Source organism: Panthera tigris, chromosome A3 (genome assembly GCF_018350195.1).
Source record: "Panthera tigris isolate Pti1 chromosome A3, P.tigris_Pti1_mat1.1, whole genome shotgun sequence".
Lineage (NCBI taxonomy): Eukaryota > Metazoa > Chordata > Mammalia > Carnivora > Felidae > Panthera > Panthera tigris.
In genome coordinates, this window is record NC_056662.1 from 10,642,547 (window position 1) to 10,669,373 (window position 26,827).

Here is a 26,827-nt window from a genome sequence, read left to right on the forward strand (position 1 = left end):
CCTGAGTGCACTCGACTCCTTAAGAAATCACCTTGAAGTGTTTGGTTCTAAACTCTGTAGATGCCAGACCTCATCCCTTCCCCACCCAGGGATGCCCTTGGGGCCGTGGCTGAGTCACAAGGCATCTGGAGTGACATTATCCCGGGGCTGGCATCAAAGTGGCTGTCCTGCTGGGAGGCTCCCTCCTGACTCCATCCAGGTCCTGTGAGTCAGATACAGACTTGTGCAGAAACACCCTGCGTGTGTATGTGAAGCACCACCCCAAAGAGCAGGGCTTAGGAGAAGGGCTTAAAGCTCTGTGTGAGTCCAAGCTCCTGCCCATCACAAAAATGTCCAGTCCCTGGAGGCAGGAGCCTCCCAGGCAGGCAGCGTTTTGCAGCAAGCCTGTGCTCTGTACCATTTCTGGAGCAGCCTGGACGGTGGTGTTTGACGAAGCGTGTGCCCCTCTAGGCCGCTTGCACTGGAATCACGTGGGGATCTTGTTACAAGCGCGGATTTCCGAGCCCTAAGCCAGACCCAGGGACTCAGAATCTCAGGCCTGTGCAAAGGAGCCTTCACGGGACTCGGGGCCACCAGGCCAGGAGGCTGGAGGCTGTCCTCGCCAAGCACCTGCTAAGCACTCATCAGGGGCCTGCTCGGGGCCAGGCACAGTCCTCACCCCTGGGGACTCATAAAAGAAAATGACACATAAAATGTAAAACAAAGGGACAGAACACAAAATGAAAATAAACACAGAGAAAGCCCCCGCCCACATGCAAATTTCGGTTGAGAGCATGTGTGTGTCTTGCTGTTGCCTTAACGGGGAGGCAGAAAGCAGACAAAAAAAAGAATGAGATTACTCCAGAAAGTCCTAAGTGCTGCTCGGGAAAAGAGATGGGATGATAGGGCACAGCGGGAGGCGGAGGGCTGTTTTCGGTAGCAAGACCTTTCTTGGTGGGTGGCGGTCACAGGGAGGGTGGAGGGGGGGAAGACCTGAGTCGTGAAGCCAGGCATGGGAAGTGGGGGGAGAAGGCCCAGGTCAGGCGTGCTGGGCACTTTGCGTATACTGCCTCATTTGACCCTTGAGGCATCCCTGGGGAGGGTTACTAGGGACCCTCCCCCTCCCCCTCCCCTTATGCAAACCTCCCCTAGGGACCCTCCCCCTCCCCCTATGCAAACCTCCCCTAGGGACCCTCCCCCTCCCCCTCCTCTTGTGCAAACCTCCCCCTAGGGACCCTCCCCCTCCCCCTCCCCTTATGCAAACCTCCCCTAGGGACCCTCCCCCTCCCCTTATGCAAACCTCCCCTAGGGACCCTCCCCCTCCCCCTCCCCCTCTGCAAACCTCCCCTAGGGACCCCCCCCTCCTCTTGTGCAAACCTCCCCCTAGGGACCCTCCCCCTCCCCCTCCCCTTATGCAAACCTCCCCGAGGGACCCTCCCCCTGCCCTTATGCAAACCTCCCCTAGGGACCCTCCCCCTCCCCTTATGCAAACCTCCCCTAGGGACCCTCCCCCTCCCCCTCCTCTTGTGCAAACCTCCCCCTAGGGACCCTCTCCCTCCCCCTCCCCTTATGCAAACCTCCCCCTAGGGACCCTCCCCCTCCCCCTCCTCTTGTGCAAACCTCCCCCTAGGGACCCTCCCCCTCCCCCTCCCCTTATGCAAACCTCCCCTAGGAACCCTCCCCCTCCCCTTATGCAAACCTCCCCTAGGGACCCTCCCCCTCCCCCTATGCAAACCTCCCCTAGGGACCCTCCCCCTCCCTCTCCCCCTCTGCAAACCTCCCCTAGGGACCCCCCCCTCCTCTTGTGCAAACCTCCCCCTAGGGACCCTCCCCCTCCCCCTCCTCTTATGCAAACCTTCCCCTAGGGACCCTCTCCCTCCCCCTCCTCTTATGCAAACCTCCCCCTAGGGACCCTCCCCCTCCCCTTATGCAAACCTCCCCCTAGGGACCCTCCCCCTCTCCCTCCTCTTATGCAAACCTCCCCCAGTCTCAGTGCCAGCCCCATCCTTCCAGTTTGCTGGAATGCGGCACCCCAGAGGGCTCAGACAATAGAAATTCATCTACTCCCAAAGTCTGGAGAATGGAGGACCCATATCAAGGCACAGGTCCTGTTCCTCCTGGGGCCTCTTGGGGGGCGTCGATCCCGTACCGCCCCCCACCCCCAGCTTCTGGTGGATGCGTTAGCCACTGGTGCTCCTTGACGGCAGCCCGCTGTCGGTCAACTCCACTGTCCAGCCCTCCCGACCACGGCCATCCCACGGGGCTCCTGTGGAAGGAGGCCCCACTTCTCCTGAGGCTCCCCCCACCCCAGGGCTACCTCCAATGTTCCAGCAAGCCGATGGGAGATCAGGGATGAGATGAGAGCAAAGTGATGGTGGAAGGGCCCACATGGCGGTATCGCCACCTTGAGGGAGACAACGGAACCGGATCGCAGCCCTGGAATGCTTTTCTACTGGGACAGGAGGGTCGTAGAGGTCAGCAGACTGCGAACGAGGGGGACAGGCTCTCGGTGACGGTGACGGAGCTGCCCCAGGGGCCGTGCTGCCTCCGGAGTGGAGCCTGGAGATACACCCCCGAGATCCCAAAGGAAGACTGCTCCTTCGGTTTTGCTGAGCCCAATTTATTAAAGCCAGTAAGTCACCTCTGACCCCAGATCACAGTCCCTCTGGAAGAGGAGAGTCTGCCCCAGGAAATGAAGCCTCGGGGTCAGTGAAGGAGGCTGGAAGCACCAGCGGACTCCTTGGTCCCCAACGCCGTGCCGGGTGGTCAGAACTCCAGTTCTTCTGGGCTGCTGTAGTCACACTGCATCCCCGATGGTGACAGAGACCTCACTGTCAGCCAGTGTCCAAGACTACACGTCTCAGCATCCACTGAAGCTAGATAAGACCGCAGGACTATGATTTGGCCCAGGAGATATAAAAGGAGATTTGGTGGGTTATTGCCAAGACAGCTCTGTAAAGGGGAAGGTGTGAGGGCCCTTGGCTCCTCAGTTTCTTCTGGCAGCTGGCCTAGAAGGTCGATGTGATGGCTGGAGCTACAGCAGCCATTTAGAATCACGAGGTGACCTTGAGGATAGAGGCCACATGCTGAGGACGGTGGAGAAAAAGACAGTCTGGGTCCCTAATTTTTTATGAAGGAATAATAGACTTTGATCTTTTTTTAAGGCATAACATATTTGGGTTTTTCTTCTGTTATGTTTAGTGAAACCTAATCCTAACAGATATAATTGGTTTAAATGGAAATCTGAAGTGAGACTCTTCGTCTGAATTTTTTTTTTTTTTTTTTTTTACAAATGCAGCCCTCCGCATTTGGGAGGTTTAGATTTTAGAAAACCTCAAAGCTCTCTGTGTTAATGGCACAAACTTGGGGTGGGGAGAAAGAAAGGAAATAGGTCTGGTACTGCCCTATTGCCCAGTAGACAATGCTAATGACAGCAGCTGTAGGGACAGAGAAAAGCGGTTTCTTGGCTGGGGACAGGGGTGGGGGCGGGGATGGGGGGCTGAGAGGTGGGGACAGCTGGAAATGTATTCTGAGGGTGGGGATAAAACTCCTGTCTATGTGATTAGCAGAATTAGATGTGGGTCAGTGGCCACAGCTGGAGTTTGTAAACAGTCTTTTGAGTATTTGCACATTTTTTCTGGCTTCATCAAAATGAAACATCATTAAAAACAGCTCCATCACCAATTGCCATCTCTGTCAGGGCCTTGGGAGGCGCCCTCCAGTCACGTCAGGCCGGTTGTAATTGGCTTTGAAGTTTGTATATGGCAAGTGCCTTTGATTGCAGCCCAAGAGAACTCGGGCGGGGGAAGCGACTTTGAGAGAACCCATCGGCCGATACGGCGTCTCAGCTTGACTACAAAAACATCCAGCAGTCACATAACACAGCCTTTGCTGAATGAACCTGAAAACAGGTTCAGGGGGGTGGCCTTCCTTGCAGCCATCTAGAAAGAACGACGTCGTCTTACGACGCCACGGCCGGGACCCAAACTATCCGAGGCCCGTGGGCCAGTCCCTGGGGACCCAGGCTCTGCAGCTGGGTTAATCGGCCTCAAATTCCTGTTCTCTCGTTTACTGGCCACGTTGCCCCACCCGACTCACTTCACCGCTCTGTGCCTCAACGTCCCCATCTATAAAGTGGGGACAGCGTTCGCATGTAGCTCATACGATAAAGCACTTAGGAGGGGGCAATACGGATGAGGGGCTGTTACGACCACCTGCTACTGCTGCATAGTTTCTACTTGAAGTGAATCCTCCTGGAAAGTGGTGTCTTTCTTTTTACGGCACGATGTTTAATTTGCATGGTATTATCATTATTCCATTATAAACTGAACAAGGAACAAGTTCAGAGAGTCTTTTCTGCCTCCTGTTCTTGTTTTCGAAGAACAGATGCCACATCGGAAAAAGTTAAAAAACCAAATACCATCAATTTAAAGTTTTAAAACGACTCAACGAGATATTTGCAGGCATATCCAAACCTCTCACTTCCACAAGGTCGATAGGTTTTTTGGTCAGGTTTCACCTTGAATTTGCTTTATAAATCAACTGGTTTCTTGAGTTTGCCTCCCAATTTTAGGTGAGTTTTTTGGTCAAGAAAGGAAATCCAGCGGGACTTTTGCTCTATGGGAAGGCCACAGGGTCTCTCCAGGGAGGAGCTGAAGAAGTCGGGTAGCGTCCGTGGAGTCTGGGGGGTGCTTTCTTTCCTCTTACTTGTGACCAGAAGGCTCCTGGCTCACCCAAGGAGACAGAGTTCTCAGACGCTAGCCCCTCAGGAACTGGCCGCAGACAGGAAGAACTCCCCAGGGGTCAGAAGCCAACTGAGGCCCTGTGCGAGCCACTAAGGTACCTGCGCAAGAAACGTGCTGACCACTTGGGCTCATGGGGACCCTGAAGGGCCATTTGGGGACACAGGGCTACAGCATACCCTTCCCAGAGTAGCAGGGACTGCTCTCCACCATGGCCATCCCCTGACGAGTCCTTGTGCTACCCGTCTCCTCATACCTTCTGGAAGGTCTATTACCCTGTGCTGGGCACTCATTACCCACCACAACTGGCAAAGGTCAAGGGAAGCGATGGAACCGAGGAGTCGGGGCAAAGACTTTCTGTTGACCCATGAGGAGAGGGCAGGGAGGAATGAATGAATGAATGAATGAATGAATGAATGACACTAACATTTATGGAGCAATAAATGTTGCTGACAGGCCAGGTATGTTCCAGGGGCTCTAAACATATCCCCTCCCTCGATCCCCACAATTCTACCAGGTGGGTCCTAGGACAACTCCCATTTTACAGATGAAGAAACTGAGGCACAGAGAGACGACTTTGCCCAAGGGCACAAGAGCTGAGTACTCGGAACCACTGCCAGCTCAGCAAAGACTCTGCTGAGCACTGTGCCCGGTACAAGGGAAATGACTTTGCGCAGAAACACACGTGGGCCGGTCGTCACGGCATTTTTCAGCATCTGAACTCATCTTAGGAAACACACTTCATTGTCTACCTGTTTCTATCTGTCTTCTCCACCAGAACGGTAGCTGGCTCCATGAGGGGAGCCTCAGGGGTCTCCTTCACAGTCTTACCGCTGGGCTACCCAGGACCTGGCACACAGAGGGCACTCAGAATTCACTCAACGAGTGAGTTAACCTAGAGCTGAGTTTCTTGTGCTCAGCACTATTGACGACTGGGGCTGGTCACTCTCTGCAGGGAGGGGGGGAGGGGGAGCACTGCCCCCTGCATCGCAGGGGGGTCAGCAGCACCCTGGGTTTCCTTCCACCCACGAGGTTCAAGCAGCACCCGGCCTCACTCCAACCCCACGGTCGTGACAACCAAGAATGTTCTCGAACACTGCCAAATGTTCCCCGGGGGGGGGGGGGGGGCAAAACGATTCCCAGCTGAGAACCACTGATCCAGAGCGTTGGAATGACCCCGCGGATACCCTACATGATCCCCCGAGAGGCAGAAACACAACACCCGAGCCCCCTGACGCATCTGACATTCAGGATGATCCCTTTGTCAAGACCCTGAAATACCCGTGATGTGAACAGGCACGACCGGGCCCCGAAGCTAAGACATGACTCGAGCCCACAAGTATGCTGCAGATCCCTGTCAGCACTCGAAACCCTGAAATCTATACATCTGTCGTGGTGAGCCAGAACACGGAGACCCTGAGTGATGTCAAGAGGCAAGGGCCTGCGCTTGGTCGGTCCAAGAAGTGTCCTATTTCAGAGGTTCTGCTGGTCGGGGGAGAGGCCCTTTCTCGGGAGGGTGCCATTTGCAGATGGCAGTGAAAACATGATGCAATCTGCCTCTGCCACAATTGGCGAAAGTGAGCTTTCGTGCAGAGGGTTCTCATTTCCTCTGAGTGGCTTGTTTCTTCCCAGGGACAGAGCTGGAGGAAGGCGTTCCGGAAGCGCACGCCTCTCCCGGTGCCCCTCCAACAACCCAGGCTGCCCCTTCTCCGGTGCTCTGATAGTACGTAGACGGAACGTAAACCTCCCACACGTAAAAAGCACGTAATATATAAATCATGCATTACACATAAATCGCGTGTAAATCTCATTTTTTTCTTATCCCCGGGTCTTTATTCATGACTGTCAGGTAGGATTTACTAACCCCACTTTCCTGATGACTAAGACTGAGGCATGGAGAGGCTAAGTGACTTGCCCCAGGTCATGGCTCGGATATTTTCTATCACAAGAAAACGGCACGACTGTCCCCCCCTCCACCCCCCCCCCCACCCCAGTCACTCTGACTATAGCAGTAGGTGTCCTTATGCCCCCACTCCCCTCTGCCCACACATCCTACCGACGGGCAGGTCCACGGGCCCTCCTTCCAGCAATGCTCCAGGCCTGGTCGCGGTCACGCGTCTCCCCTGTCCGAGGGCCAGGGTGGTCCTAAGGACCCATCCAGGTTCCGTGAGAAGGCCAGCAGACCTCGGCTACCTGCTCTGGGCCCTCCTCCCAAGATTCCCCTCGGCCATTCCTCTCTCTTGATCACGCCTCCCACCCACATTTATGGAGCACCTACTGTGTGCCCAGCCTTCACGCGTGGGCGCTGGGGATATGGTGGCCAGTCAATGAGGCGGAGCTCCTGGGGCGCCTGGGTGGCTCAGTCGGCGAAGCACCCGACGCTTCATTTCAGCTCGGGTCGTGATCTCGCGGTCCGTGAGTTTGAGCCCCGCGTCGGGCTCTGTGCTGACGGTACGGAGCCTGCTTGGGATTCCCTCTCTTTCCCTCTCTCTGCCCCTCACGCTTTCTCTCTCTCTCTCTCAAAATAAATAAACTTAAAAACAATGAGGTGAAGTTCCTGCCCCCACGGGGTGGACGTCTGCAGCCTGCGCTCTGCCCCGACCAGACCGTCGCGGTTTCTGCCACAGCAGCACGTGTTCTTCCTTCTGGGCCCCTGCTCAGTGGGTCCCCGTGCCCACCACGGCCTCCCCGTTCCCCTTCGCTTCCCTCCCAACACAGGGCTAATTCCCGCTCTTCTATGTTGGTTATCTGCTGCCGTGTAACAAAGCTCCCCCAGAACCAAGTGGCTTGAGACGGCATTTTTTTGTCCCGGGGTTTCCACGGGTCAGGAATCCAGACACCGTTACCTGCGTCCCCTGGCTCTGGGTCTCCCGAGGGCCGCCATCACCTCAAAGCTCGGCTGACAAGGCCTCTGGCTCACCCACGGGGCTGCTGGCACATTCAGTTCCTCCGGCGTCGTTGGGCCAAGGACCACGGTTCCTCGCAAGCTGTCGGCTGGAAGCACCCCGCCCCCACCCCCTGCCCGTCCCCGCCGCCTTAGTTCCGCACCATGGGGGCCTCTCCGCAGCACACGTAACGACATGGCAGCTGGCAGACGGAGTGAGCAGGAGGGCAGGAGGGAGTGCCAGGGAGATGGAGGTCACGGTGTTGTGCACCTAATTCTGGAAGTGATAGCCCATCACGCTGCCACATTTTATTCGCTGGAAGCAGGCCACTAGGCCCAGCAGTGCCCACACAAGGGGAAATCTGACACGAGGCTGTGAATACACGAGGCAGGCAGGGATCACTAGGGGCTGTGGCAAGAGTAGCCTGCCATAGCTTCTTTCGGCATTAAATGCCCATGTCTCCTCCTCCAGGAAGCCCTCCTTGCCTCTTGGGTTAGGAGCCCCTTCTTTGAGCTCACACAACCCAGGAGCCCCCTTACAACACTTACTATATTACTGTGTATATTACATGGATGAGCCCCCCCCCCCACCTCACCAGACTGGGGGTTCCTCAAGGACAGTAGGTCTGTCTTTACCAGTTTATTCTTCACTGTGTTCCTGGCCCCCTGCCGCTCCTGGGCACACAGTTGGGCTTGGTGTCTTTGTTTAAACTGTTTCTTTACTAGTTAAAAAGTAGTGACATATGTAAAAAAAAATTTTTTTTTAATGTTTTAATTTCTTTTTGAGAGAGAGAGAGACAGAGCATGGATGGGGGGGAGGGGCAGAGAGAGAGAAGGAGACACAGAATCCGAAGCGGGCTCCAGGCTCCGAGCTGTCAGCACAAAGCCCGACGCGGGGCTCGACCTCGTGAACCGCGAGATCACGACCTGAGCTGAAGTCGGACCCTCAGTCGACTGAGCCACCCACCCAGGCGCCCCACATGACATCTTTTAGTTCCACATTCGTTATCATAGATACATATAACAATAGATTACACAGAATTCATAACAAGATTAATCTTTACCGATCATCTAAGAGGGAGTAGCTAATTTATTTTATTTTAGTAACAGAATCCTGCCTGACTTCAAATTCCTGCCCCTTCCCTACGCTGCTTGTGGAACCCTGGACCCCTCCACTCAAATGTCCTCATCTGTACAACAGGGATAAGGGCAGGTCTTTACTAAGCACCTACTACGTGCCACACAGCCTCATTTAATCCTCCGAACGACCTGATGGGTGGACCCCACTGCTGCTGTTCCCCTTTAAGGAAGAAGGAAAACGGGGCACAAGGAGATGGAGTTACTTGCCTAAGTTGAAAGAGGCAAGAATTGGGGCGCCTGAGTGGCTCAGTCGGTTGAGCGTCCGACTTCGGCTCAGGTCATGATCTCACACTCCGTGAGTTCGAGCCCCGCGTCGGGCTCTGGGCTGACGGCTCAGAGCCTGGAGCCTGTTTCAGATTCTGTGTCTCCCTCTCTCTCTGACCCTCCCCCGTTCCTGCTCTGTCTCTCTCTGTCTCAAAAATAAATAAACATTAAAAAAAAAATTAAAAAAAAAAAAACAACAAAATAAGCATAAATTTATAAAAAAAAAAAAAAAAAGAAAGAAAGAAAGAGGCAAGAATTCGAGTCCAGACTACCCGGCTCCGGAACCCACCTAATTCATCGGGTTACCGTAAGGGTTAAGTGTGTACCCTAGCATATGGCAAGAGTTCAACAAACATTGCCGTGTAAGTTTAACTCCAGCTGAATATAATGGGAAGCCAAGTATAGTTTTTAAAACATGCAGGGCTCCTTTTCTTTTCACGTAGGAGGCAGCACGCCCCAGCCTCCCGCTTAACCATCCTCAGCACAGAACTTCCGTGTTCAGTGATGAGCCATGGTCCAAGGTGGCTGCCAGGGCTCCGGCCGTTACTTTGAAGATCCGAGCAGCAAAAAGGAGGCAAAGAGAAGGAGGGCCAAAAGGACTCACCTTCTAGTGAGTGAGTAAACTCTACGAAGAGCCTTTTGAGCCCCAGCTGGTGACCCCAGCTTTACATCTTACTGGCTGCCTCTAGCTGTAAGCAGGGGAGGGGTTGGGGCCATTTCACTGGACACGATGCCCCATTCAGTAAAACTGGAGTGAAGGAGGGAACAATGGATCTTGAGAAGGCAACGAAGGGCCCCTGCCTTGCATACTTTATATTGTCAGCGTAAATAAAACAAGAAAACTAGTTTGATATTAAGCTAATACTATTCACCTCGAGCCCCACACATGAGAACGGAGAGCGGAGCTGGGAATAGGGAGAAGTGGGTGCCCTCAGTGCCCTCCGTGCTCCTTAGTGTGACCTCGAAATTACCCGGGAGGGGCCCAGGGTACCACAGCACAACAGTGTGAAAACCCCCTCTTCACCCTGGTCAAGTGATTTAACCTCTCGGTGCCTTGGTTTCGTCACCCGGAAAATGGGGCTAACAAAGGCATCCCGCCGTAAGACTCTGAGAAGGCCCACGAGGGACAGAACGACGTACACATTAGCACAGCGCCTGGCACTCAGTCCACACGAAGTAAGTGTCGTGACCTCGTGGCTGTTGTTAATAACCTGGACAGAAACCTAACGTCTGGGCCTCTGACTTCTCAAAAAGTGCTCTACTGGCTTTTTTTTTTTTTTTTTTTTTCAACCAACGTACCGAATCCCACTGGGCTGGCAGGAGGCCACCGGGGAATCTGGGGCAGCACAGAACACAGCAGAGTGCCAGGGTGTACCCCACCGCAGCATTTTTCCACAGACTCTGCCGGCCTGGCCCCAGCTCACAGTGGGAGCCGTGCTCCCCGCAGAACGGCGCGTCCTGGGCAGACCGTGTGGTGCTGCCCGTGGTGATTCATGCACGTCTGTGGGGAGCCAGGAGCAAGGCCGACACACTCCACTGCCAACTGGGCCTCGGCTGGTCCCGCTTTCCCCCGGGGCCGGAGATCCCCAAGCTACTTTGCGAATCATCAGAGCCTTGGACCCGGCCCGAAGCCCGCCCCCCTGGGTCACTTACGGCCTGCACGCTCTCTCTCTCCCGGGGCCCGAAGTACGCGTGCAACGCAGGTTCAACAGGTCCCAATTTGGACAAAGCATCCCAGAGGGTGATGGCTCCTCAGGGGAACAGGCGAAGCGCCCCCCTCCCCCTTCTTCCCTTCCCACCCGAATTCCGACTGGTTATTAAGACCATAGGTTTGAGGACCTCAGACCTGGGTTTGATCTGTGGCCTCAGGTTAGTTACATAAGCTCTGTGGGCCTCAGTTTCCTTATCTGTCAAGTGGGGACAGTAACAGTGTCTACCCCATCTGGTGAGGATTGAAGGAGGCAATGCAGGGGAAGGGCCAGGCCTGGCACTGAGCCACGCCCGGGATCACTAGCCACTATGATCATCTCATCATGGGGCTTTCCGTGCCTCTGGTTAGGCCCCTTGTCATCTCTCTGACCTCACCGTCTACCGTCTTCCCCTCCTCACCTGCTCCAGCCACGTCAGGCTCTGTGTCGAGGGCACACTCAAGCTCCTGCCTCAGGACCTTTGCACTTGCTGATCTCATTGCCCGAGAGACTCTTCCACATAGTTCATTCCCTAACTGCTTTCAGGCTTTAGCCAATTGTCACCTTCTTAGTGAGGCCTTAGTGACTATCTTCTTTAAGACTGCAATTCCCTCCCCACCAGTCCCTTTCCTGCTTTATTTTTCTCCACAGCACTTAGCCTTCACCTGGCATTGTGTGGGGCACTATTCGTTTCTCCCCATGTGTGACTTATTTATTGCTGCATAATGAATTACTACAAAACTAAATGGCTTAAAAGAACACACATCGGTTCTCTTACTGTGTTTGTGAGTCAGATATTTGGGGGCAGCTCACCTGGGTGGTTCTGGCTCAGGGTCCCCCATGAGGTTGCAGTCAAAATGTCAGCTGGTGCTACAGTCTCATCCGAAGGCTTGACTGGGGCTGGAGGGTCTGTTTCCAAGATGGCGCCCGCACACGGCTGTTGGCAGGAGGCCTCAGTTCCTCACTGTGCGGACCCTGTCACAAGGCTGCTCGATGTGCTCGGATTCCCTCAGAGTGACGGATTCAAGACAGAGTGTCACAGAAGGCACAGTGTCTTTACAACCTGACCTCAGGAGTCACCTCCATCATTCCTGTGAATGTGTGTGTGCCTGTGTGTGAGGGAGAGAGAGGAGGAGAGAGAGAGAGAGAGAGATAAGTTACCCCTGTTTCACTGTTCACTGCATGTGAATACAAGGAGGCGAGGAGGCCATCCTAGAGGCTGGCTACCACCGAAACATGAATACGAAGACAGCAGGACCTGCTGCTGTCCTTGGCACATAACAGATTCTTAATCCATCTTGTCGGAAAACCGACCGACTTAACGAACAGCACAGGTGGAACTCAGTCGGCCAAAGCAAAACAAACACACCTCTCCGAGGACGGGCGGAGCATGGCCTCTCCAACGAGACTTTCTCCCAGGCAGCCTGCGAAGGACTCCAACCACGTGGTGGCACAACCGCAGGATGACGGGGAAACAAAAGAAAGAGCAACATCTCCGAATGTGGAGCCGCTTCTCCGTACTTCCAGAATGTTCTGATGTGAAGGACAGACGTGAGGATGTGGGGTGAAGGGCAGAAGGTCCAGCCGCTTCACTGCTCGACGACTAGAGTTCCGGTTGTTATCTTTAAAGGGGAGTGGCCCCGCCCATCCCGCCTAGCACCCAGGGGCATAGCTCATTTATCCATCGGTATTGGTCATTTAGTCATAATCCCTGATGTCATGGATCCACAGTTTAGTGAGAGACTCGGCAGGACTGGTACCCTCTGAAAACAGCACCGTACGATACGACACTGTGGTTAAGTGCCTTGGTGAACTCCCTTTTCATCTGATGGACAGCCACTGTGCTATGTCTTGTGTGTATTATCTACAGGAGTTGGTAGTTTTAATTCCCATTTTACAGGTGAAGCAATGGAAGTCTCAGAGAGGTTAAGCCACTTGTCCTACGTCACACAGTTAGTAATGTGAATCTAAGTTTTCTGACCCCCAAGCCTTTCCTACTATATCGAAGTTTTTCTTATGTGTGTTTTAAATGTCCATTTATACTGACAGTCGGGAGTGACTTAAAAATATTTTTTTAATGTTTATTTAATTTTGAGAGAGAGAGAACAGAGTAGGGGCAGAGTGTGAATAGAGTAGGGGCAGAGAGAGAGAGAGGAAGACACAGAATCTGAGGCAGGCTCCAGGCTCCAAGCTGTCAGCACAGAGCCCGACGTGGGGCTTGAACCCATGAACCGTGAGACCGTGACCTGAGACTAAGTTGGACACTCAGCACAGACTGAGCCCTCCAGGTGCCCCTGGGAGTGACATTTCTTTCTTTCTTCAAATGTTTTTTTAATGTTTGTTTATTTTTAAAGGAGAGACAGACAGAGTGTGAGCAGGGGAGGGGCAGAGAGAGAGAGGGAGACACAGAATCCGAAGCAGGCTCCAGGCTCTGAGCCGTCAGCACAGAGCCCGACGCAGGGCTTGAACTCACAAACTGCGAGATCATGACCTGAGCCGAAGTCGGAGGCTTAACCGACTGAGCCACCCGGGCGCCCCGAGTGACATTTCTAACAAACGCCCAAATCAATTCGTTTACTGCTATCTACTTTTTAATGTAATAACTGTGGCGGGGTTGGATTGTGTCAACTCCCCCAAGTTAGAATTCCCAGAATTCCTTTCCCTGTACAGTTTCTGGCATGGGCCTCAGGAGACATTTTGGGTAAGACTGGGAAGGTAGAAGTGAAGAAGCATAGATGCTGTTTTTTTAAAAGTTTCGTTATTTTGAGAGAGAGAGAGAGAGAGAGAGAGAGAGAGAGAGAGAGAGAATCCCAAGCAGCCTCTGCACTGTCAGCATGGAGCCCAGTGAGGGACTCGAACCCACAAACCGCGAGATCACGAGCTCAGCCGAAATCAAGAGTCCGATGCTTAACCGACGGAGACACGCAGGTGCCCCGCAGATGTGCTGTTTTTATTCTTGAAGGGTGGGGTGTGGGGGCCTGGCTGTGGCTCGCCCACCCCAGCGCTCATCTCTGGCTCTCCTGGCCGGCCCGGGGCCCCAGGAAGCCCCCTCCCAGCTCCCGCAGGTGTTTTTTTCAGTCCTCCGAATCCCGGGCAGGTGCCTGTTTAGTTGCGTGATGAAGGATGCCACCTTCTCCAGACGATCCCTTGGGTGGGGCTTCTGGCCTGTCCTTGTGGCTCCGGGGTGTCCTCGAGCCTGCGTCTCTCACTCGCCCTGTCTTCTTGGCAGCGGCCCTGCTGACGTGAGGCCCCAGCATCGAAGAAACAGGCTCACACAGGCTGTCGAACCACCTCCCGTGTTTGCATAAGGTCAAATCCCTACGCTAAATCCTTCCGGCTGATTCTCTGATCAAACCCTTCTGCAGTCATCGAAGGCTAATTCTCATGGGATGTCCTTTAAAACAGAATAACCCAAGACTATTCTCGCGGCGCCACTGTTTTCAAATAATGACATCGAATGCCAAGGAGCATGTAAGGAGTGAGGAACACCTACAGGCGTGTCACACATCATGGTTAGAAGTTCTGCTTGAGGTTTTGGAAAAAAACAAAAACAAAAACACGCTCGAGACGAACGGCAGGTCCGTCTGTCCGGAGAGGCGCGGCGGGACTGAGGTGGAAGGAAATCCCTATGCCCTTGACCCAGACCCTTTGCTTCTCCCAGATCACTTGGTGGTTTTTCCCCAGACCTGCCCCCGAGGCCGTGGACATGGCTGCGGCTTTGAGGGCAGGAGCACCTCCAAACTGGCTGCTGGCGAGTGTGGACCGTCTAGTGGAAAATCCTGATGCCAATTTCAGCTGTGTTGCAAGCACGCGGCCAGACAGGGGAGAAAGTGCCCGCACACGAGGAAGTGATGTGTCTCCTTGGACGACACGCCAGCGGACAGTGTTCGAGATTCATAAGCTTTTCCAGACTCGTGGAGCAGAAGATGAACAGCCTCACTTTTACAACCGCAAGTCGTACATTCTTGAGCTTGTACGTGTGTGTGTAAGTAGATGCTTTCAAATGACCGAATCAAGCACAACCCACAAACAATGAAAAGAACAGTAAGCAACCCTATGATTGAGCTTACATTCGCCTAAAGGAGAAAATACTAAGCAACTTTCCACCTAGCCAAAGAAGGGAACGGGAATGAGAAAATCCATTGAAGAGCCTCCATTTACTCAAAGGAGGGGAAAAATGAGTAAATCCATAAATAAAATAGTAAAACGTACTTATTGAAGGGAGAAAAGGACAATTAGCAAATCCATGGATGAGACTTCATTTACCCAAGAGAGGAAAGAACACTTTACAGAAACGTACACGATCTTCTGTTTTTTAAAGACGGAAAAACTGACCTCAACTATTTACTCCAGGGGTCGGCAAACGAGGGCCCGCAGCTGGCTGCCCGTTTTTGTAAATAAACTTTTATTGGAACACAACTGTGCTCATTCTTTTAGTTATTGCCTGTGGCCGCTTTCATGTTACAAGGACAGAGTTCATTAGTTGGGACAGAGGCATATGGCCTGCAAGCCTGAAGTCTTTATTATGTAATCCTTTGATAAAAGATGGCCGACCTCCGGTTTATTCTATAACCTCTGCGACCTGTGAAGCAGTCAACTCCTTCCCGATTGCTTTCATGTTTCCAATAAATAAATGACGCCTCATTGAGAAGTCCGACATCACCTCTTCCTCCCTGACCACGCCTACTGTTCAAGAACCCTGGGATTTACCTGGTCCAAAGGAGGGCCAGTCGAGCATCCCAACAACAGAGTTGGGCGGCTGGACCATGAACGACATCCATGGGGCCTCGTCGCCACTAGGGGTCACTGTTGAACACAGGCTGCACACATTCTCCCCAGCTCTCTCGTTCACGATCAGCACTGATCACAGACCCAACTGTACGAGGACTTCTGGGGCCTGAAGGAGCCCACCCCGTCCACCTGCCCTGTCGGAAGCAGCTCTCCCCAAAGTTCATTTGGGTTCTCAGTCTCTGGCCAGAGGCTCCCACCCTCCTGGGGATTTCCCACCTGGGTTTCTTATCCTCCTCTTCCCGTGGGTGTTAGGTGAGAGTTTCAGAGTCACTCTGATGGGTTTTCCTGACTTCAGACCTTGAGGAGCGGTGGTTGGATGCCTGAGCCCCTTCCTTCTCTGGAGATCCAGCCTCCCTCAGCCCCAACCCCAGCCGCTGAGCCTTTACGGCGAGAGAATGGCCTTTGCCAGGTCACACAAATTCTTTACAACCTCTCTCAAGCAACATGCTACGTGTCCCTGTCACATGAACTGAGAGAGACCAGTTGCCTTCTGATCAAAGGCTTACTGTGAGATGACTTGAGAAGGGGTGTGGGCAGGTTCAGGGACCTCATTACAGCCTGAAGGAGGGGACAACCCTGAGCCCACCGAGCTAAGCCTTTGCGTACATCTCACAGGTTCTTCCCTAGTGTCAGCGGTCTCTGAGATGCCTCCGATGGTCTCCACTGGGTGGCCATCGCATCCCGGATAATCCCGTCCCCCTGAGCAGTCTGTCTAACCAACACAATACCTCAGAGTCGGCGGGACATCACACTGTGCTTAGATTACAGAAGGGTCTGATTTCCATCTTGCTGGCAGACTCTCTCCCCTGTTGGTTGTGACGAAGCAGCCGTACCAGCCAACAGCTGGCTGCCATGGTCACGTGGTCAGCTCCACCCCGGGGAGGCCGCTACAGCGAGGAACCAAGAGAGGGGCTCCCCAACGGCCCACAAATCTCAACAACCAGGTGAGTGCACTTGGAAGCAGCTCCACCCCCGGCCAAGCCTTCGGATGAGACCCCAGCTCTGGCGGCCGCCTTGGTTGCAGCCTTGTGACATGCTGAGGCAGTGGACCAGCCAAGCCATGCTGGATTCCTGACCCAAAGAAGCTGTGAGGCTGTTTTCATCGTGCTGTCTTAGGCCACTGGGTTTGTGCTCAGTTCTTAATGCAGCAATAATGAAGATACCTGCCTCTAGCCCACACAGGTGCCAAACATCTGAAAAGCTGTGAGGTATTATGACTGTGTCTACCTTTTAAGAGTTCTGCATTTTTCAATAGCAAACAGCATGCAAATAAAACTCCTTCGTAGAAAACTAAAAAGTATGACCTAAACAGTTTAGTATTTAGAGACTGACTGTGAAGGCCCAAGCGGAGTGACCAGGTATTGGGCGGTATTATGGACTGAATGCTTGTGTCCCCTCAAAATTCTTATGTTGAAACCCCAACACCCAATGTGACGGTATGTGGAGGCAGGTCCTCTAGGAGGTGATTAAGGCAAGAGGGTGGAGTCCTCATGAATGGGATTAGTGCCCTCATAAAAGAGACCCCAGAGAGTTCTCTTGCCCCTTCTGCCACAGTAGGAAGATGGCCTTCTATGAACAAAAACATGGGGAGCGCCTGGGTGTTTCAGTCGGTTAAGTGTCCAACTTCGGCTCAGGTCATGATCTCGTGGTGTGTGAGTTCCAGCCCCGCATCAGGCTCTGCACTGATGGCTTGGAGCCTGGAGCCTGCTCTGGATTCTGTGTCTCCCTCTCTCTCTGCCCCTCCCCTGCTCGTGTTCTCTCTCTCTCTCTCAAAAATAAATAACATATTGGGGCATTTGTGTGGCTCACTCGGTTAAGCGTCCGACTTCAGCTCAGGTCATGGTCTCATGGTTCATGAATCTGAGCCCCGCGTCGGGCTCTGTACTGATGGCTCGGAGCCTGGAGCCTGCTTCAGAATCTGTCTCCCTCTCTCTCTGTCCCTCCCCCAACTGCACTCTGTCACTCTCTCTCCAAAACAAACATTAAAATTTTTTTAAATAAACAAAACATTAAAAAACATTTAAAAAAAAAAAAAAAAGAACAAAGGCTGTCACCCCAAACCTGCTGGTGGCTTAATCTTGGACTTCTCAGCTTCTAGAACGCTGAGAAATGAATTTCTGTTGCTTGTAAGCCACCCAGTCTGAGTACGCTGTTACAGGAGCCCAGATGGACAAAGACAGTGTCTCATGCAACCAAATCTTTTTAAGGCTAATATTTATTGCAGGCACACCATGTGCTGGGCATGGGGCTGAATTTGCTAGCTGTATTATTTCATTGGACCCCCCCCAAATCTCTTGTATTATTATTAGCTCCAGTTTTTAGATACAAAACAGACTTAGTGAGCAAGACAGGCAAAGATCCCCACCTTCAAGGAGCTGACGTTTTAGTGAAGGAGAGACAATCAGTAAATAATCGAATATGTGGGATCATGCGAGCTAATTATAAAGGCTGTAGGGGAAAAAACCCTCTAAGAGTGATAGAATAAAGTTATGGGGGGTGCTGGGTGGCTCCGTCAGTTTAGCATCCAACTCTTGATTTCGGCTCAGGTCATGATCTCAGGGTTTGTGAGTTCAAGCCCCACATCAGGCTTTACGCTGACAGTGCAGAGCCTGCTTGGGATTCTCTCTCTCTCTCCCTCTTCCTCTCTCCCTGCCCCTCCCCTACTCACTTCTCTCTCAAAAATAAATAAACTTACAAAAAAGAATAAAGTTATGGGGATAGTATCTTAGAGCTATCACGGAGGGCTTCCTCGAGGCGGTGACAGGTGAGTGGAAACCCAAGATCCAACACTGTAGGCAGAGGGCACAGCCGCTGCAAACACCCTGAGGTCAGATCGCGGGCAGGAGCCAAACAGCAGGGTGGGTTTTGAGGCTGAATCATCCAGAAGGTGGGCGGAGTGGGGGCTGGTGCTAGACAGGGCCAACATTATGCAGAGCCTGGCGGGAATGAGGGTTTTATTCTCTTTGTGAAGGGAGGCCCGTTCGCACGCAGCGATGGCGCGTCGTTGGGGGAGTGCCACCGCCCTGCTCGAACCTGGCCAGGGAGAAGGACACGGCCCCCTCGCCCCGGGCTCCGGATCTCCCCTTTCCAGGCTCTGCTCCCCCCTCCGCAGAACAGCCGCAGCGTGAGACGGCACACGTGGAAAGGGGCTGGTGGAAAAAGTGACTCACTGCCGGGCCTGGCAGAGGACCCTCCCACTGCCGTATCTGCTTTCTGTGGGAGTGGGGAAAAGCCACGTTCCACAAGGGCCCCAGGCCCGCTCCGGGTCGCACACGCCCATCTCCCCCTTCCTGGTGAGCTGCAGGTCAGGTCAGGGTCCTCGGCCCCCCCGGGTCTCCTCACGCCGCGCTGTGTCCCGGCCGCGGAGCCCTGGGCTTTGGGAGCGCACACCTGCGGTGCCCAGGACCCCCTCCCGCCGGCCGGCCCGCCAGAGCCCCGTGTGCCCCAGGCTCCAGAAACGTTTCTTTTGCAGTTGCCAGCTGGCAAGGCAGTTGTCGGTAACCGAATCCCCAGCCCAGGAAATGTGACTTCACCAGGACACCGAAGCCCAGGAAGGGAGACACTTCTGGGCCCTGGGCTGACCACAGACACCGCGGAGGGCAGTTCCGCACCGTGGCATCGGGTGACATCACTGCGGCTTGTGTCCGAGACGTGACACGAGGCCAACCCCTGAGGTGGCCGGACCCGGGGCGTCTGCGGGAGGTTTCCCCTCCGTCTGCCCACCAAAACCCCAGGCGCTTCTATTTCCGGCACCTCGCAAAGATGGATGTGGTGGCTGGGGAAGGGAATTAGCTGTTAACGGACTTGCCAAAAACACACATCAATTTCCAGCTCTATGGACCTTTGCGTGGAGGGGGGTTTGACGTTAAAGATTTATAAATTTATAAAATACTACCGCTAAAACGACTTGTTGGAGCCTTCTCCGGCACCCTAGAAAAACACGTAACCAAGGAAACGCCGGAAAAATTTCCACACCCCTCTGAGCAAACAGTGTTTCAACCCTGTTCTTTAAACGTACACACGGCCAGTTTCTCTACAGCCGTCGAGCTTTCCGCACAAAAGTCGCGTCACCGATGAAAGCGGATTTCCTGGGGGTACTTCCATTTCCTAAGATCCGAAGGGAATGAGCCAGGGCCTCTGGGTCCTGCTGGGCCCCGACTTGTGACAACGGGGGCTAGAAGCAGTGGGGGAACTGCGGGCAGTCTTGGGTGGCCGGTGAAGCGTCCGGGTATAGGATCGGAGACCTGAGTTCAAATCCCTCCTCCGCATCCCTCTGTTCAGGTAACACTGGGTGGGTTTCATTTCGTCTCCTTCTGGAAAATGGAGATAACGACATTTAGCCTTTCACTACGTGCTGCTGGGAGGACTGGAGGGTGCCATACGTGTAAAGGATCCGGTTTCGGCAGGGTGTGGCGATTATCAGCCGACCCAGGACATCTCCGCTCTGCGGCTGTACGTCCTCCAGCGGCCTGGGTGCCCTGAGCGCACTGTCCGCACGTCCAGCCCTGGAGGGGTGGCATCTGCCCAGGTGGCTCTGAGCTCCAGGCTCTCGGGCCCGAGTTCAAGTGTGTCACGAGCGGCGGGTCTGCACCACTGGCCTGTCTCTCTGAGCCCGGTCTCCTCTTCTGTCTCATGGCCGCAGGTAGCGCTCACCCAGCTGGGGCTGCTGGGCGGATCAGGGCGGCAAAGCCTGGGAACCTCTCTGGTGACTACGAGGTCCTAGATCAAAGTGAGCAGACGACCTTTTCCTGGTCCTTTTCTCCCTTTAAACGGAGTCTTCCTCCCTCACCTGTTCTCGGATGTGTAGCCAAACGGGTAAGAAAGCCAGTGCTGGAATGTGTCCAAATGTGCCCCTGTAAGAGCTCCAGACGAGGCCCCGAGACCAGCTCTAACCCCACGGCAGCCAGTCCAGGCAGAGGGAGAGGGCCCCCCCCCAAGTGTCACACGGACGGCAGGCCCGGGAAACAACATCAGGTCCTACGTCTGTGTTTGTCACGGACTCGCCCTCATACAGCAACCCTCCAGCCAGGCGGTCACAGAGAGAACACTTTTGTGATCTCAATTTGTAGGGTCACCGCCAAGCATTTACGGGCTCGCGGAATTTTATCATTAAGGATTTCAAGCCTACGACAAAGGACAGAGAGTCACCCGCCGCCCGGCTTGGCTCACATCTGCTTCATGACTTACGTTTTTTAATTTTTACTGAAAAATCACAGCTGTGCAGAAAAGTGCGCATCGACTGTGCACTGTGATCGGCTTGATGAATTTTCACAAAGCGAAGCCAGCATCCTGATTAAGAAACCTGTTACCGGTCTCCCGGGAACCCCCTCACGTGCCCAGGGTTTGTTTTCAAGAAACAAAGCTCATCGTTGTGACAGATCAAGTTAAGTCCTCAAGGGTAACTCCCCCCACCCTGCCTGCTTCTCTCTCGCGCCCGGTACCAATGTCCCGAATATGCCGCTCGTCATGCCCAGATCTGCCTTTACCTCGACAGGACTCAGGCACGCACACGTAAACAATGCGTGCTGTTACTCGTCGGGCTTAATGCTTTGCATAAGTAAAACACTACGCTTTCCTCGGTGTTTTGAGATTTGTCCGCACTAATAAATGTAGCCGTAGCTCATTCTCGCTGCAAATGTATCACAAAGCATGGCTCCATCGGCCTGTTGACGGACACTTGGACGGCTTCTGACATCGCTCTGTTACACATGCTCACACACGATGCTGGGATGCACACCCTTCCGCGTGGCCCCTGCAGGTGGGAGTGAGAGTTCTTCCAGGGCATCTAAGCGGAGGGTGGGCCCAGGGTGTCGCAGGGTATGTGTGTGTTCAATTTTGCCCTCCCCGGGGTGTGTGGGTGGGGGAGGGGGGTGTCAGAGTCACAGAAATTTTAAACTGGAGAGAGTATCGTTGACTTTCTGTCCAAAAGTCACAAGCTGTCAGCCAATGGAGCCTGAAGAGTCTGCATCGTATTTGAATAATGAATGTCAATCCCCGCAAATGGGCAGACTGCACACCAAATCTAGCCTCGAAGCTTGTTGCAAAAAACTGAAAAAGCTTGACAATTCTGGGCCCAGATGGCTGCAGAGGTGCTTCTTGGGGGGAGGACCTTGGAAGTCAGGCCAGGCAGAGAGACCCCCCGAGGTGCTCCGCACCAAAGCAAAGAGATCTGGAAGGCAGGGAAAGGTGCAGGGAGAGGGAGGGAGGAGCAGGGGGAAGCGAGGTGGGCACGCGGCTGGGGATGGGCCGGAAGCGTGGAAATGCCTGGAACCTTGTAAGATGGAGGATGTCCAGCATGAAACCGTGAGTTGTGTTTGGTTAGGGAGACGTAAGTAACGTCCTCCAGCGGCCGAAAGCTTCTCGGCTCCCAGACGCCTTCCTGGAGTGTGAGAGTCAGCCTCTCTGTGCTCCTTGCGTGAGATATGTCACCTGGAGTGGTGGCCCCCCGGGCCGGAGACCAGCTCTCATCGCAGCAATTTCAGGGGGAGCGAGAGTGAGGGCTGAGAGGTGCCCTGGGGAGCAGAGCCCTGACAGGCCACCGTCATGCTGAAGCAGCCCAGGGCCTCCCCACGCGCCGGGCGGTGGGGTTAGAAAAATGGGCTTTCTAGAGCCTGTTAAGAGTGGAATTAAACTGTATAAACCAAGGGGCGCCTGGGTGGCTCAGTCGGTTAAGCATCCGACTTTGGCTCAGGTCATGACCTCGCGTTCCGTGAGTTCGAGCCCCGCGTCGGGCTCTGGGCTGATGGCTCAGAGCCTGGAGCCTGCTTCCGATTCTGTGTCTCCCTCTCTCTCTGACCCTCCCCCGTTCATGCTGTCTCCCCCGTCTCAAAAATAAAATAAACGTTAAAAAAAAATTTTTTTTAAATAAAAATAAATAAATAAACTGTATAAACCGGATCAAAACTTACCCTTGTCTGTGACCACTGCTTCCCCTCCACTCCCTAAAAAGGACTTTCAGGATCGCCCACTGTTTTCTAGCATACTGTCTCTGGCCAGTCACACCGTCCATGGGCTACTGTTCGGACACCTCCCGTGTCACACCCTGCCCCAGCACGAGCTCTTTTCCCCACTCTAACAGTCAGTTCTGAGGTCTGTGGGGTCAGGCATGAGACCCCACCTTGCCGCTGGCTGTTAATAGGGCCTCCGGCATGATCCAAGCTGGCGTGTGCCTCGGTTTCCTGCTGATTGGGGCTACGGCACCTCAGTCACAGGGTTGTTGCAAAGACAAAATGGTGAACAGTACCCGCTCCCCAGGTGTTGGTCTGCCCTGCTGTTAGCACTGTACTGGTGGCTCCCAGGACCCCTCTCTCTGAGCCACGGGCAGTGGGACCAGCAGCCTGCCCTGGGTTCCCCAACCCCTGCACCGATCTCTCTAGAAATCCCAATGCCTTATCCTGCACACACCACACCACGACCCTGAGGTCAGGACTGGCACCCTCAAGTCCCCACACCCCAAGTGTCGGGCAGACAGACCCCCGGTACTCAGGCGCCCACCCTCAGTGTCGGCCGAATGGACCCCACTTTCTCCTATGGCTGCCTGGGAAGAGGTAATTTTCAAACCAACCTGAAAGGTAAAGAACCAGAAGTTCAAAGAGGTTAGCCCAAAGCCACACAGCCCCACGGGGGTAGAAATAGAAACCAAATCCAAAGTCCTAACTCTTCTCATCGTTACCCAAAGGCTGGGAACTCCATAATTTTCACGTTCCCCTTTGGCTTTTAAAGACGAAATTTTCATTTCAAATAGGGAGCGGGCTGTGGCCTTCCTCAACCCCTGAGGGGCCCTGATTAGGTGTCCAGGTCAAGATGTTTCCTGAGCCACACAAAAGCTGGTTTATGCAAAATCTAAGATCCTCACAAGTCACTTAGGGCTCAGACAAGCCTTTGTGACAAACGTCTCTCATCAGTTCCATCCCGACCCGCCTCCAGAAGTCTACGGAAGAAATAAGCTTGGCCTCCAAATCGTAAGGCACAGAGGCTCTTTGACTTCTTCCGGCCCCAGCCCCTTGGCCCATCTGATGGCTGCTCTGGGCCTCCGTCCAGGGAAGTGTGCGGACTGGCCTATAGCACTTAGCATCGGGCCCCGGGCTTTCCACGGACCCCTTAAGTCCCCAGTCATGGTTTTTTAAGTAAGCAAGTTACAACAACAGAGGGATGTAATCCATGATCAACGCGACTGTCCCCCGTGCACGTTACAGTCCCCGAATCTGCCGGCTGGAAGCACGGTGTCTGTGTGAGACAGACGCAGGTCTGATTCCCGTCCCTACGGTCGGGCAAAGGCCCCCGTCACTAAAATTTTGAAACATGAATGGGACTGACCGTGCAGAGCTGCCCAGAGGATCGAGCTAATATTTGTAAGTTGCACGGAAGGGTCCCTGGCACACAGCAAGTGCCCAGGAAGTGTTCACTCGTACCAGCATCACTGGGCCCTTCTCCTTCCGGGCTCCGGGATGGACGGATCAAGCCCTCTGCCCGCGTAGACCTCGGGCTCCCTGGAGCCTGCAGGACTCACCTCTGTGCAGCCACTAGAGGGAGCACTTGCCTAACACAGAGGCCTCGCCTCTGCAGGGCCTTCCACCAGGGACGCTGGAGGTGGCCACCTTCCCCGCAACATCCGCTGGCGTGGGGTGGGTGGGGGCGCGGACGGCCCCGCACCTTGGACGGGCCTCTAATTTACAATTTTTAATTTACTTGGCCTGAGAGTTCCCCTTCTCCGCTACCTCCCAGGGCGGGCCTTCTCCTTGCTGGTCTGAGAACCTTGGTTTGTGTGGCAGGTTCAGGGTGATCAACGATGACGGTCGGGCCATTTCCCTTGGGGGAACGCTCCATATCCCGGCCTTCCTCACAGCGGCCTCCGGGACCCAGTTCTGGCCGAGGGCTTGCAAGCGGAAGCTCACCGGGGCTTCTGGAAAAGGCTCTATTCCTGTTTGCGTCACAGACGCAACAGGCATCCTCCTAACCCTGTCTTCCCGCCTTGGATGCTGGTGGCTCCGGTGGCCGTCCTGACACTGTGAGGTGACGAACCACAGACAGATGGAGGGCAGAAAGACAGCCTGGGCCCACCCCTGAACTTCCTGTCCTTCCCGGGAACGTGCTAACACTCCTGCCCCTTCTGAGCCTCCAATGGCTACCCCATTGCTCTAAGGATAAGATCCCAGCTGAGGCTGCTAGGCCCCTACTATAGCCTGGTCTCCTGACCCTCCCTCCCTCCCTCCCATCCGTCCATCTGTCCATCCTGACACACCAGGCTTCTTCTCTGCTGCTCTACTATGCAAAGTCCACTCCTGCCCCAGGGCCTTTGCACTTGCTACTCCCTGTGTCTGCAATGTTCTGTACCCAAATTCCCAACCCAGGCTCTCATCATTCAGGTCTCAGCCCAGACGTTCTCTCCTCAGAGGTGCTCTACCCCACGACCTCCTGCTCCACCCGAGCACCGATCTGCACTATGTACCCAGCACTATCTGCAATGCTGGGTACATTTATTCGGTGCCTGGTTTAGTGACCTCCCTCTCGAGGAGAACTGAAGTTTCCAAGGGCACGGTGTGTGGCACGGGGTAGATACGCGGGGAACACCTGCCCAGTGAGCAACTACATTTACCTCTTTTGCTGGACCTCCTTTGAGTAGGTACCTGTTATTTGCAGTTACAAAAATTCTTGGCCAAGATAACGGAACGGAAAAATCACCCCCAAACCAAGCAACACAACATGTTCTGCTCTGGCTGCGGCGAGGTGAGCTCTCGTTCTGTCTTCTCGGCCTCCTGCCCTCCCTCCGACGCACACACCCTCCCCGCCTCACCCCGAGACACGGCTCGTTCATCTCACACTCGCATGTCATTCCTGGCGTTAACACTCACCTCCTGGGCCAGGGCCTTCTACTGGATTACGCAGTTATGGCAGCACGTCCCCCGTGGACGTTCATCAACAAAGTGGATGCAGGCAGTGGCTGCCTCTGGTGCCCCCTTAGCTCACAGGTGAACCGCGACTTCCCCAGCAGAGGGTTCCTGGAAAAGTATACAAACAGCCAACTTGGGCAGAGCCGCGTGCCGAAATGCATCCAAGGGCGTGCTGCTGAGAGGAAGGTTTGCGAAGGAAATATGAATCACGGCCCCCCTTACGCGGCTTTGTGCATTCAGAATTTGTTCATTAGGGTTTCTGTGAAAACTCAGGCTAGCCACGGCGTTCACAAGCACCCTGAGCCATCCAGTACAATCTCTCCAACCTGCACGGTGGCCGAGAGGTCTGGCCCTGCGGTCACACGAACCACCCATCAGCTGTGTGATATCCGGCCAATCACTGAACTGCTCTGTGCCTCGGTTTCCCCATCTGTAAGTGGACATACAACATAGAGCCGCTTGATGGAGAATGTAGTCCAGGCTTTTTGGAGTGTGATTTGGCCGTATCAGTTTAGATGAAATACGCAAAAGCCCTTTTACTCCAAAACGTCCCTACTAGGGCGCCTGCTGGCTCAGCTGGTGAAGCATCTGGCTCTTGATCTCGGCTCAGGTCATGAGCTCGTGGTTGGTGAGATCAAGTCCCACACCAGGCTCTGTGCTGTCAGGGCAGAGTCTACTTGGGATTCCCCCTCTCTCCCTCTCTCTCCCTTTCTCTCTCTCGCAAAATAAATAAATAAACTTAAAAAAAAAAATGTCCCTACTAGGAATCTAGCTCGAGTGAGATTTATGTTCTACACAGCAACCACCTAAATGTCCCTCGACAAACGTGGGGATTGAATAAATTCTGGCACCAGCAGAAAACTGAAAAAGTATAAAGCCGTTAAATTAACGAGGTAGAACTTACTGAAAGGCTCAGGATGGGGAGAAAAGCAAATTTTAGGACAATGTTATGACAAGATTCCTTTTAATTCTTTTGGAAAACTGTATTCAGCACGAGTATAAACTGTTGCTCACTTAAACCCATGGTCTCCAGGCTCCATGCCCTTCACTGTGGGGAGCGGAGGTGGCTTTGTCACTGCACAGAGCAGCCTGGCTGCCGGCCACGGGGCCGGACACGCACTTGGCTGTCCCGTCTCCACCGGCATCTGCCCCTGCCCGCAAGCGGGCGGGCACAGAGCTCCAACAAATACATACACGAACCCTTGAAATAATGCTCGTTTGGTTCTCTACCTCAGAGTCAGATGACAGAATCCAAATCTCGCCGCGTCCACCAGGGGAATGGGGACTCGGGCGCTGCTCTCCAACGTGGGGGGGATCCATTTGCTGGCGTGAGGCTTGGGATTCTAGGGTCTCAGGGGCCCACAGGACCACTCCGTGGACTCTCTGCCCCGTGTCCCTTTTCTGTCTCAGTGGTTTTTTTTTTTATATATATTTTTCTGAGATACACAC

General features: G+C 54.0%; 1 long non-coding RNA gene across 1 annotated transcript in view; it reads right to left on the bottom strand.

Annotated features, from left to right (window-relative positions):
* Nucleotides 1-26,827, bottom strand: part of LOC122237155 — a 54,637-nt gene that overhangs the window by 11,897 nt on the left and 15,913 nt on the right. Inside the window, exons 2-3 of the long non-coding RNA XR_006215367.1 lie at nt 25,340-25,486; nt 11,511-11,806 (exon numbers count right to left, since the gene is read on the bottom strand). This is a non-coding gene — a long non-coding RNA (uncharacterized LOC122237155). The remainder of the gene's footprint in view (nt 1-11,510; nt 11,807-25,339; nt 25,487-26,827) is intronic.